A 12,807-nucleotide genomic window follows, 5' to 3' on the forward strand; every position below is an offset into this window, starting at 1 on the left:
TTAGCCTGACACCGGGGGTGTGGGGGTTGGGGAAAGTTGTGCACAAAAGCCCTCGGCCAAGCAAGTCTCCTCTTCCTCAACACTTTCTCTGACAAGACAGCAGCGACCCCACTTCTCCAAGGGGAGCCTGGAAGCTAACTCCCCTTAGGATGAGAGGGCCCTGATTTGGATATTTGCACAGCTGGGAGGTGTTAATTCTGCCCATTGGGCTATTCTGGAATCCCAGAATACCAGTGGGGGTTGGAAATCCAGCAGATACCGGTACTGTGCTCACACCAAGGTAACCTCCCTTTCTGACAGGTGAAAACAGCTGAAAACCTGAAAATGAATATCCTGTCCTATCATCAACAGCAGAGAGGGCCAGAAAAGGGCTGGGCAGCCTGCATCAGGCCCTGAGCCTTCTCAGTCCTCTGGGCAGGCATGACTCTCACTGTAAGGCTGCTGCAGATGGGAACAGAAAATCCAGGTGGAGAGAGAATCAGCTTCAACCCAGGAAAGATAAGGACCTCCCCCAAATCAAAGAGAGCTGTGGTTTGTTGGTACCCTGTAGGACCCGCATCCTTTGTCCATCAGTTGGGGCCCTAGCTTCAAGGCTGCCTACAGCTCAGCAAGAAGCAGGTGAGCAGGCCAAGAAGCACTTCCCTTCCCCTCTGCAGGAGCTGGCTACTTGGGTTTCTCCTTGGAAGAAACCAGAAAGAAAAGTGACTGGTCCAGGAGGTGCCAGAGCAGACACGGCACAGTACAGCGTGCCAGAGGGGATAGTGTGGTATTGATAGACTCAACAAAATTAAATTCCTTTCTTTTTTTGCCCCGCCCATGATGCGTGGACGTTCCTGAGTCAAGCATCAAACCTGCACCACCGCCAGGTCCTTAACCCATGGAGCCACTGGGGAACTCCAAGATTAAATTCTTATCACCCACCAGGTACCAAAAGTCTCAGGGTTTTTCTTTGTTTTTCATTTCCATCTTACTGAAACATTTGCAATATCTCTACTGTTATAGACAGAACTGCAGCCAGTATATCACAACTACTGTGGCTGATTTTATGGGCTTCTGACAGTTCTTTTGAAAAATTTCACTCATCCTATCCACGACCTCCAACCCAGGCCCTAGGGCCTGAAGCATCAATTTGATGACAGTTCAGGGAGAAGGGGCTTTCTCGGGGGTCCCTGTGTGGTGTGAGCTTAGGAAACCTCCCCACAAGTCAAGCCAGAGCACTGTCTGCAAGGGCCTTCTCTCCCCTCTCTTTCATGAATTCCTTCTCTTCCACAGGGCGCTCAGCCCCCTTCCCCTCCCCAGCCCTCCCCAGCTGCCTCAGGCAGAGTTAAAATCCTCCTTCCTCTGAGCCTGCTGCTTTGTTTATCCCCTCTTAGCTGGAGCTCTGTTTACACATGTGGCTCCTTCCCTGATGCTCCTCCAGCGGCAAAGCCTCCCCGCCCCCACCCCAAGGCTTCCTCATGTCCTCACTTGGGCACTTAACCCAGCACCTGGCACTTAGTAGGCCCGTCACAGACGGTGCTCAGACTGCCCAAGATGTCTGAGTCTCTGACCTTCTGCGCCGGTGGTGCCTCCCCAGCCCCATGACCTCGGAGGGCTCCTTGGAAGCCAGGAACCCATGTGGGGAGGAGGGAGAGTGTTGATTAATGGGCAGCATGCCCTGGGGGCTTCCGAGTGGCAGGGCGGAGGAGTGGGAAGAGGGGTGGGAGCAGGCAGGGGGCTGCATGAGGAGCCCTGCCTGTGGCTCCCCCGAGAGCCAGCCGCTGCCCTAGAAGCTTCCAGACGAGCCTGAGCAGTGAATCCCAAGCAGGCTCTGAGCCAAAGTGTCACCGCCTGGCAAGGCCTGGCCTTTCCTTTAAAGGGGAGAAGGAAGGAGGGCCCCTCAGACCCAGGACAAAGACTCCCCCTGCCAGCCCATCATGGGAGGCCCTGCCCCAGCAGCCGGGCAGCTCCCCAACTTGGCTCCCATCCCCAGTTCCTCCACCCCAGAACCTGGCCGGCTCCCCAATCGGGGAAGCAGCTCACCATGAATGAACTCAGCTCATTAACGTTCCCAGCACATTTACTCGTTAAACCACCGCCTGGCCAGCCGCACCCCACCCCCTCACCCAAGCCCCCTCGCTTTTTCAACTTCCCCTCCCAAGCCCCTCCCTCTGCTGCATCTCCCTACCCACTCTACTCCCTCCAGCCGGGCCACCTGCTCCCTCTGCAACGGGTGGGGAGGGGGCAGTCCGGTCACACTGCTTCTGCTAGGAAGCTCCTGCAAGCCCCTTTCTGCCCACCAGCCACCAACAGGGCAACCCCCCAGGGGAAACTTGAGGCGGGGTCTCCCCAGCCCTGTAGTGCGAGCCTCCCCCGCATCCCTGCAGCGACATACACTCAGGAATTGAGGGCCTCCTCCTGCCTGTGACTCAGGAAGAAAATACCCTCCTTCCAGCACCACCAGCCCCTCTGGGACACAAGAAAGCGGAGAGCCTGGGTGAGGTTCGCTGTGACTCGGATTTCCAAACTGCAAAAGGCAAGAACAAGGCAGGATGCCTGCCATTTCGGTATTCGTTAAACACCGTTTATCAACTATCTATGTGCTATATACCTAGTGCTGGGCCGCAGCAATTCAACAAGGAATGTGAACAGCCCTGACCCCCAGGGAGACGGCAGTCCAGCAGAGGAACAGAAAGAAAAACCCACTCAGCATGACAAGTTTGGTAACAGGGAGTGTGGAATTGCAGAGAAACCAGAATGTGGGGTACAGAGGAAGCCTGGAAGGCTTCCTGGATGAGGAGGCACTTGAGCTGCATTTTGAAGGATAAATAGACATTGACAGGCAGCAAAAGAGGAAGGAAGGCTTTCTGGCCCAAGAGAACTGCATGTAAGGTAAGGCACACAGACAGCAGCAGCATCCCCAGTGGCTGGTGGGTGGCCAGGTGGGGAGTGCCGGCAGAGGTCAGAGAGGTGCTGGGGGACACAGCCAGGAGACCCTGGTGCAGCCGTTCTCTGGCTTTATTGGGCTTTCAGAATCCCCTGGCCTGTCTCTGTGCCCAAGAACAAACCTATACATGTGCGTACTTAGAACACACTATCCTTCAAACCAATGACAGTAGCTTCCTGGGTGGTGGTGGGGGGGACTGAGCAAGGGGACAGTTTCAACCTATGTTGTTGCTTTTCCTACTACATTTTTTTGTTTGTTTGGGTTTGGATTTTTGGTTTTGTTTTATCTTTTTAGGGCCTCACCATGGCATATGGAAGTTCCCAGGCTAGGAGTGAATCGGAGCTGCGGCTGCCGGCCTGCACCACAGCCACAGCAACACAGGATCCAAGCCCTGTATGCGACCTACACCACAGCTCATGGCAATCCCAGATCCTTAACCCACTGAGTGAGGCCAGGGATTGAACTTGCATCCTCATGAATACCAGTCGGGTTCGTTACTGCTGTGCCACAGTGGAAATGCCTTTCCTACTATTTTGATTTGTTTATGTGTGTCGTATGATCTAACCCCCCCCCCCATTACCACCAGTACATTTTTTTTTTTAAATCTCCAGGGATGCTTGTTAGAAATGCTTATTCCTAAGACCCACCTGAGACCTTCTTAATCGGAATCTTCACTGTGAGCAAGCTGGAGGGTGAGGCAATGCAATTCTGATGCAGGTGGCCAGAGACCGTGCTCCAAGAAGCAAGCACTAGTGTGCTGAGTTAATGAGTTTGAACTTGGACCTGAAAACTCTGGGGAGTCATTGAAGGAAGGGGCCTGGCAGGGACAAAGGGTCTGAGGCCTGCCTGCCTCCCTCGCTCCAGTCTCCACACGTTGTCAATGCGGATGAGGGACATTAAAGAGAAAGACAGCCACAGGGGACTGGAGGGGGGTGGCTGGAGGGGAGGGGACAGGAGCCATGTGACACTGGTCATAATAGCTTCAATCACAAAATGCCGGAGCTGGAAAGCGATTGATAAATGATCAAATCCAAACACCACTGACCAGTTAGTGGCCCAGAGAAGTGAAGCAACCAGCCTAACCTGGCAAAGGCGTTGTAGAGGTGAGCCATGAATGAGGCTGGACCCACACCTGGGTAGAACCCAGGCTTTCCTCCATCCCAGGCACTCCTCCTGACCCTGCCACCCCCACAGGGACTGAGGAAGCAGGAGTCTCTAGAAGGTCATGCCAGCAGAACTCAGGATATTTTAGTTTGAAGCTCTAATCCCCTTGATATACTCAGAGTTGAAGGAGGTAGACCACTTGAGGCTGTCAGTGACAAAACCTGAAGCTGGGACACACTTAAACTGAAGATCAGTGGCTTTTATAGAAGCTACCATATGCATCTAGGACAACTCTTGCAGATAAGAAACACAGGGAGCAAGAGAGAAGCAAGGCAGGGAAGGGAAGAAGGGAGAGGCGATGTAAGCGAGAGAGCAGAGTGAGAGCCTGTGCAGGCAGCAATTTGCTCATTCATCCATCACTGACTTCATGCCACTTATGAGCCCTGCATCAGGAATATAAGCAATTTTTGCTTGGGGTTCATTGGGCTTCTTGTATCATCTCATCTCAGTTTTCATCAAATGTGAAAACTTCCTAGCCATTGTTTCTTCAAAAGTTTTTACATTCCCCTCTTCTCTTTCCTTTCCTTTGGGGACCCTACTTACACCCATATTAGGCCACTTGAAGTTGTCCCATAGCTCACTGATGCAATGTTCTTTTTTTTTTTTAGTCTCCTTTCTCTCCGTGTTTCATCTTGGTGAGTCTCCGTTGTTGTGTTCTCATGTTCGTTATCTTTTCTTTGGCACTGACTAATCTGCTGTTAATCCTAGCCCATGCGATTTTTCTCTGCGACATTGTGGTCATCTCTAGAAGATCTATCTGGGTTTTTCTTTTATCATCCATGTGTCTTCTTAACAAGCTCACATTTCCCTCTACCTTCTCAAACGTAGAATACAGTGGTAAGAGCGACACCTCAAATTCTATCATCTGTATCATTTCTAAGTCAGTTTTGATTAATTGCTTTTTCTTTTCATTATGGGACATATTTTCCTACTACTGGGTATCCCAAGAATTGTGGATTGGCTGCCAGACATTGGGGATTCTACTTTGTTCGGTGCTGGATAGTCATGCTTGCTTGCTTGCTTGCTTGCTTGCTTGCTTTCTTGCCTTTTAGGGCCACATCCTCAGCATATGGAAGTTCCCCAACTAGGGATCATATTGGAGCTGCAGCTACCGGCCTACATCACAGCCACAGCAACGCTGGATCCTTAACCCACTGAGCAAGGCCAGGGATTGAACCTGCATCCTCATGGATACTAGTCAGGTTCGTTTCCACTGAGCCACAACAGGAACTCCAGGTCTTACATTTAAAAAAAATAATAATCTTGGGCTTTTTCCCAGAACAGAGTCAAGTTACTTGGAAACAGTCCGGTCGTTTGAGGCTCACTTGGCCACTTCTGAAGGTAAGACCAGAGGACTCTTTAGTCTAGGCGTGATTGCCCTACTACCGAGCCATCACCCTCCGAATCCTCTCCCCAGGGCCCTGTGAATTTGGAGGCTTTCTACTCTGGCTGGTGTAGACACCAGCTCTCCTCCAGTCTGAGGGAGCTCCAAGGATGGTTCTGCACAGGGAGTGTAACACTGCAAGGAGGAACCCTCTGGAAATCCCTGGCCCCTCGCCCTCTGCATGTACAGCAGTTTCTTCTCCCGTCTCCCCTGAGAACTCCAGCCCCCTTGGCCTCCCGAACTCGCCCCTTCGGCTCTGCAGCTCAGCTTCAGGCCCTGTTCCACCTGGGGGCTCCTCTTGCTCTGTGGCCTGGAAACTCTTTCCAGGCTATGAGCTGGGATGGGGGCAATTACAGGGCTCATCACCCTTGCTGTCCCTCTTAAAGGAATCACCATCCCACGTGATCAATGGTCCACTATCCCAAACCAGTGGTTTCATTTCTTTTTTTTTTTTCCTGGCTTTTTACTAATGGCAGGATGATAAATTTGGCCCTTTGCTCCCTCTTGGCCAGAAAGAGAAGTTTGTGAGAGATTTTTCGCGATCCTCTGTACCCTCTAAACACTCCCCGTGAGCTATGGAGAGAGAAGCAGACAATTACATAATTCTGACAAGAGCCCTGAACTGGCCAGAGAGGAAGTGGCCTCAGCCACGAGGGGCTTGACTCGGTTGAAGAAGCACCTCCTGCTCTCTCTGCATGAAGGTGCCCATGCTGGATGCCCTTCCAGTCGTTCTCAGCTTGGCTTCGTTCTCCTCATCCTAAACGGCACCTCCTCGGGGAAGCCGTCCCATGCGGTTAGGTCACCCACCTACCCTGTCATGGGATCTCCTGGCTCCCTGGCACCTCCGCTCAGAGCAGGAAATTGCCTTTTGTAATTACTTATCTGTCTCTCCTCCCGGGCTGAAGCACAGGTTCATTGATCTCATCCCCTGGTGCCTGCATGTTCGGGGCCGGGCAGGTGGAAACTAAATATTTTTTACTTTAGTGTAGGGAGGTCATTCTGGAGAGGGGGGATCTTGCGAATAAAGGTGCAGAAAAGGCAAGCCCCCCAGTCCCACTCAGAGCAGTGAAGAGGCACATTGGGCTAGAGAGAAAAGTATTTCCTGGAGTTCCCGTCGTGGCGCAGTGGTTAACGAATCCGACTAGGAACCATGAGGTTGCGGGTTCGGTCCCTGCCCTTGCTCAGTGGGTTAACCATCCGGCGTTGCCGTGAGCTGTGGTGTAGGTTGCAGACGCGGCTCGGATCCCATGTTGCTGTGGCTCTGGCGTAGGCCGGTGGCTACAGCTCTGATTAGACCCCTAGCCTGGGAACCTCCATATGCCGTGGGAGTGGCCCAAGAAATAGCAAAAAGCCAAAAAAAAAAAAGTATTTTCTTGGGGAACTGTGAGATGGGGGGGTGGGGAGAGAGCAGGACGCTGAGGGACTGGAGGCCAGGCGGAGGCCCTGGGATGTTTTCCTGGGGATGATCATGAGCCACCGGATGGTCAGCACAGGGGGCCCCGGCTGGGCTCCTGGAAAGAGCTTCTGGGTGGGAAAGGAGCTTGCGGAGTATGTATTGGGGAATGACCTCAGGATCACTGCCGGGGGAGGGAAGGGAAAGGTCGTGGTTGGGCAGAGGGCGATGCTGAGCTGGGATACGGTTTCAGTGGCAGCTTTAGAGGAAGTTCTGAAGACGAGATGACCCTTTGGAGCTTTTCCCAGTTGTAGCAAGAGTGATGGGCACTGACCCTGGAAGGGGGTGGAACCTTAGGTAGGGCAATATTCTTCAGCTAAGGGCAACCCCCGGGAGGGCTGACAGCTGATGGCCGTCCTCGGGCAACTCCTCCAGCAGCTGGGGGATAAGTCCTTCATTCCTGGAGGCAGATGCAGACACTGTATCACCGCATCCACCATATCACCTGCACAAATAGCATTTATGGGGCAGTAGGGGGAGCCAGGGGAGCCCACAGCAGGGACAGTTAACTTAAGAGACCAAGGAAGACATCCAGTAGTGAGTATAAGCTAAGACCTAAAGGATGATTAGGAATTAGCCAGGCAAGCAGAAGTGAGGAAAAAGTGTTCCAGGCCGAGGGAACAGAGTAGGAGAAGGCTCAGAGGCAAGAATAGGCACAGGGCCTTTTGGCATGACCAGAAGCAGATTTTTCAAGAGCGAGATGAGTCTGGGAGGGGCAGATCCTGAAGGGCTGAGTAAATCTGTCAAGGATTTGGGCTAAATCCTGAAGGGACTTGGAAGCCACCTGGCAGGTGGAGGGTTAAGCAGAGGCATGAGATATGATCACTTTTCTCTCCTCTGCACGTCCTCTGACTCGGCTTCTGCTGCCTCCTGCAGCATACGGCAGAGGGCCTGTTTAAAAGCACGTCATATACCCAAAGCCCACACATAAGAAGGAAGAGGCAGCCTTCTCTATCAGAGCCAGGCTGAAGCTCTCCAGAATCCAAGAAAATGACAAAAATTGGCATCCAGGAGCTCATTAATCCCCCCTCCCCCATGGCTTGGGGGCTTCATCCGTAAAGAATAATCCTAGCAGCTATCACTTCCATTGTGCCTATACATTGTTATACTAGGTCAAGAGCATTGCGTACTAAATCCAACAAACGTATGAGGTAGGTACTATGTTTACAAATGAGGATGGCGAAAGCACAGAGAGGTTTAGTCATTTACCCAAGGTCACACAGCACAGGGATGGCAGAGGTGCAACGTAAAATGGGGATAAGATCTATCTCCCGGGAAGGGTGTGGGATTGAGTGGAAAGTACACATGAAAGTGTCTTATGCTGTCCTGGCACGTGGAAAGTGTGTTCATTCCAAAAACACCCCAACTGGTAAGAGTTTTAGGTTAAAGTTCTGTCTAGAGAAAATGCCTTCTGACAAACTGTGATTAATTTTACAGGACTGCTTTCTCTTTTTTTCCTCAGCTCCTTCTGCAGGTGATGCTTTCTGGGTGTGCCTGGCAATGTGACAGACACAAAGTCCAGCTATCCTTCAAGTGTTCCTTGCCCTCACAGATCGTGAGTGGAGTCTTCTACTCTCAAATGTAGCAATCCTCAAACTGACCAAAAACCTAAGTTGAGCAGTTCATAGCCTTCAAACACTAAATGCATTTCACCTAAATGTAATTTCTTCTTTTAAAAAAACACCAAGGAGTTCCCGTCATGGCTCAGGGGTCAACGAACCCGACTAGTATCCATGAGGACGTGGGTTCGATCCCTAGCCTCGCTCAGTGGGTTAAGGATCCAGCGTTGCTGTGAGCTGTGGTGTAGGTTTCAGATATGGCTCAGATCTAGCGTGGGGATTCGACTCCTAGCCGGGGAACTTCCATATGCCGTGGGTTCAGCCCTAAAAAGACAAAAAAGACAAAACAACAACAACAACAACAAACCAAAATGGTAATGTCATTGGAATTACAGGTAATTTTTATATTGCCTTTTTTATATTCTTCTCTATTTCCCATATTTTCTACAATAACTAGGCTATAACCCCCAAATGTAAACATTATTTTAGAAATAAAAATGTAATTGCTAAATCTATAATTATTGCCTGAATGAAATTACCATTAAATTTAAGATACCAAATCTAATGAGTTTATGAGCAAATAAAGGCTAAGTAACACATTTCACCTTCCTGCACTGACAGAACACTATAGATCTGCAGAGGGTGCTTAAAAAATAAGTGATGGTTTGTATGAAATACCTAGAACAGGCAAATTCATAGAAACAGAGAGCAGACCAGGTTGCCAGGGGCCAGAATGAGAGGGGATCGGAAGGTACTGGTTACTGGGTAGAATTTCTGCTTGGAGTAATGACAAGTTTTGGAAACAGTGGTGACAGTTGTGCACACTGTGAATGTAATTAATGCCTCTGAATTGTATGCTTAGAAGATGTTTAAAATGAGAAAAAAAGAAAAAAGAAAAAAGGAGTTCCCACTGTGGCACAGCGGAAAAGAATCCAACTAGGAACCATGATGCTGCAGGTCCGATCCCTGGCCTTGCTCAGTGGACTAAGGATCTGGCGTTGCTGTGAACTGTGGTGTGGGTGGCAGACGCGGCTCAGATCCTGCGTTACTGTGGCTGTGGCATAGGCTGGCAGCTGTAGCTCCAATTGGACCCCTAGCCTGGGAACCTCCATATGCCATGGGTGCGGCCCTATAAAAAAAAAGAGAGAGGAGTTCCCATTGTGGCGCAGTGGTTAACGAATCCGACTAGGAAACATGAGGTTGCAGGTTCGGTCCCTGCCCTTGCTCAGTGGGTTAACCATCCGGCGTTGCCGTGAGCTGTGGTGTAGGCTGCAGACGCAGCTTGGATCCCGAGTTGCTGTGGCTGTGGTGTAGGCCGGTGGCTACAGCTCCGATTGGACCCCTAGCCTGGGAACCTCCATATGCCGCGGGAGCGGCCTAAAAAATAGTTAAAAAGACAAAAAAAAAAAAAAAAAGAGAGAGAGAGAGAAAAAGAAAATGTTTAAAATGGCATTTTAGGAATTCCTGCTGTGGCACAGTGGGTTAAGAGTCCAACTGTAGCAGCTTAAGTTGCTGCAGAGGCACGGGTTCAATCCCCAGCCCAGTGCAGTGGGTTAAAGGATCCGGCATTGCCACAGCTGCAGTACAGGAAATCCCTGGCCTGGGAACTTCTGTATGCTGTGGGTGCAGCTATAAATTTTTTTTTTAATTTTTATGTATACTTTACACATTCGAAAGTAATAAGTGTTGGCTCAGTTAAGGGAGAAGATATGGTCCAGGATGCCCTGTCCTCCCCATGGTCTTTGTCTATTGCTGCCCAGGATGAGCCCAATAAATGATGAAAACAACAGTGAGCACTAGCAAGAAGAACTGCCACCCCGAGAGTAAATAACTTGCTCACCATGGACCACCGTCAGGGACAGGGGACTTGGACTCTGGCGCAGGCGATCGGACTTCAGGTGTCACACCTTAGCCACTTCACTGCACCCCTCCGTGACAGCAACCCTCAGCAGGTAACCCTGCAATGGAGGTGCTGTTACCCCTGTGTGCAGGCAGAATCTGAGCCTTAGAGTGAGCTGCTTCCTGGGTTATCCCGCCAAGCAGGGGAGTGGAGGGGGGCAGCTTCATTCCCAGACCCAGACAGGCAGGAGGGCCAGTGTCTGCGAAGACCAGACTATAAGGTAAGGACTGACTGCTGTTGGAAACAACCAGTATTTAATATGAGCAGTATTTAAATTGAGTCAAACAACCAGGGGAAGCAGCACAAGAAAGGCTTGGAGGAGTTTTCAGGGAAGGCAGGAAGTTGGTGTTTTTTTTTTGCTTTTTAGGGCCACACCCATGGCATATGGAGGCTCCCAGGCTAAGGGTAGAATCAGAGCTACAGCTGCTGGCCACAGCCACAGCCATGGCCACAGCCACAGCCACAGCCACAGCAACTTGGGATCCGAGGCACATCTGTGACCTACACCACAGCTCACGGCCACACCAGATCCAGCCACAGAGTGAGGCTGGGGATGGAACCCACAACCTCATGGTTCCTAGTCGGATTTCTTTCCACTGTGCCATGACAGGAACTCCAGCAAGGAGAATTTTTGAAAGTGATTGTTAGGCAGCGTTGGGCTTCGGCCAAGCAAGTTTGGGTCCTTGGAGGGTCTCTCAGTGTCTTCAGTGAACAGTCATCAACTGGCCTGGGACGAGCTGGCCCCAGGCAACAGCCTGGAAGGGTTCGCAGACACTTGTCCCTTTCGGGCTCTGGCGCAACACAAATGGGGCACCGCCTTGGGTTCCCAGGAGAAGGAGCAGGGCAAGGGTGGCAGGGATGCATGAGGGCACATTGGGGCCATCTGGAGCAAACAGAAACCACAGGCTTTTGTTGGATCCATCCAAAGAGCACCTCGGGACAAATGCGGGGGCAGCGCAGAGCCACTCCGGGAGGTTTCAGGTGCCCACTGAGGTGGGGCTGAGGGCAGATTGCACCCAGGCAAGCGCGGAGTTGGTCCAGCTCTGTGAATAAGTCTAGCAGACAAGCCCCTCTTGTCCTCCGTTTCCCTCGGTGGGGACAGATGCATAGCGCCCCAGCACTGCACAGCTGAACTCTTCCCCAGAGATAAGCATTGCAGTGCCCTCATTTCACAGAAAAGGAAGCAGAGCCCCTAGAGGAGAAGTAGGTGACCCAGTGTCACCACTGATGGGGACAGAGCAGAGTGCCCTCTCCTCACCGCCGCACGTGATTCGTACACTGAGATTGTGTGTCTCTCTTCCCACGTATCTAACTGGCTTCTGGGCCTTTCATGTTTACAGTCTAGCACCCACCCCGGTACCTGGAACTTTGTAAACGCTCAATAAGTACTTAGGAAGTGGAAATGAACTGGGTAGGAAACTCAGGTCCTCAATCTTTGAGGAAAGACAAAATTTAGAAATGCAGGAAGGAGTTCCCGTCGTGGCGCAGTGGTTAACGAATCCAACTAGGAACCATGAGGTTGCAGGTTCGGTCCCTGCCCTTGCTCAGTGGGTTAACGAGCTGTGGTGTAGGTTGCAGACGCGGCTCGGATCCTACCTTGCTGTGGCTCTGGCGTAGGCCGGTGGCTACAGCTCCGATTGGACCCCTAGCCTGGGAACCTCCATATGCCACGGGATCGGCCCAAGAAATAGCAAAAAGACCAAAAAAAAAGAAAAAAAGAAGAAAAAGAAATGCAGGAAGACTCAACAGTTGTTCCCAGCCAGAGCAGCTAGAGTCTGGATAAGTAGACCCAACCCAGGCGTCTGGAGAGGGTCACCCAGCAGCTCCACTCCTTTGTGCAAAGTGAATATGTCTGCTGTTTACCCCTCCTCCACCTGCCCACTCCCTGGGGCTTAGGGTAAGGAGATTGCCTGAGGGCTCTGCTTGAAAACCTTAGCGTTGGAGGGAAACTTCCACAGCCTCTATTTCAGTCTGTGTAATGTTTCCTTAAATGATTTTCATTAAGTTCATTCAATACATATTCATCATGCATCCACCATGAAGAAGGCCCTGTGTTACTGCAACAAGAAGTGTGGTCCTTGTTAAAATTAGAAGCAAGTTTATAAGTCAAGAGTTTTTGACAGCCGCAAGCCTTTAGTGAGCAAACACAAGCTTTCCATACAAATTATACATACAGCAGCTATTATTTCAAAAAAGCAAAGAGCTATGGTTTAAATGTGACTCTTTTTTTTTTTCTGTTTTTCTATTTTTTTTTTTTTTTTTTTTTTGGAGAAATCATTCACTTCTGAATGGGAAAAAAAAAAAAACACAATTTATAGGAGTTCTCTGTCGTGGCTGAGTGGTTAATGAATCTGACTAGCATCTGTGGGATGCAGATTTGATCCTTGGCCTTGCTCAGTGGGCTAAGGATCCGGCGTTGCC

This window comes from Sus scrofa, chromosome 14, assembly GCF_000003025.6.
Source record: "Sus scrofa isolate TJ Tabasco breed Duroc chromosome 14, Sscrofa11.1, whole genome shotgun sequence".
Lineage (NCBI taxonomy): Eukaryota > Metazoa > Chordata > Mammalia > Artiodactyla > Suidae > Sus > Sus scrofa.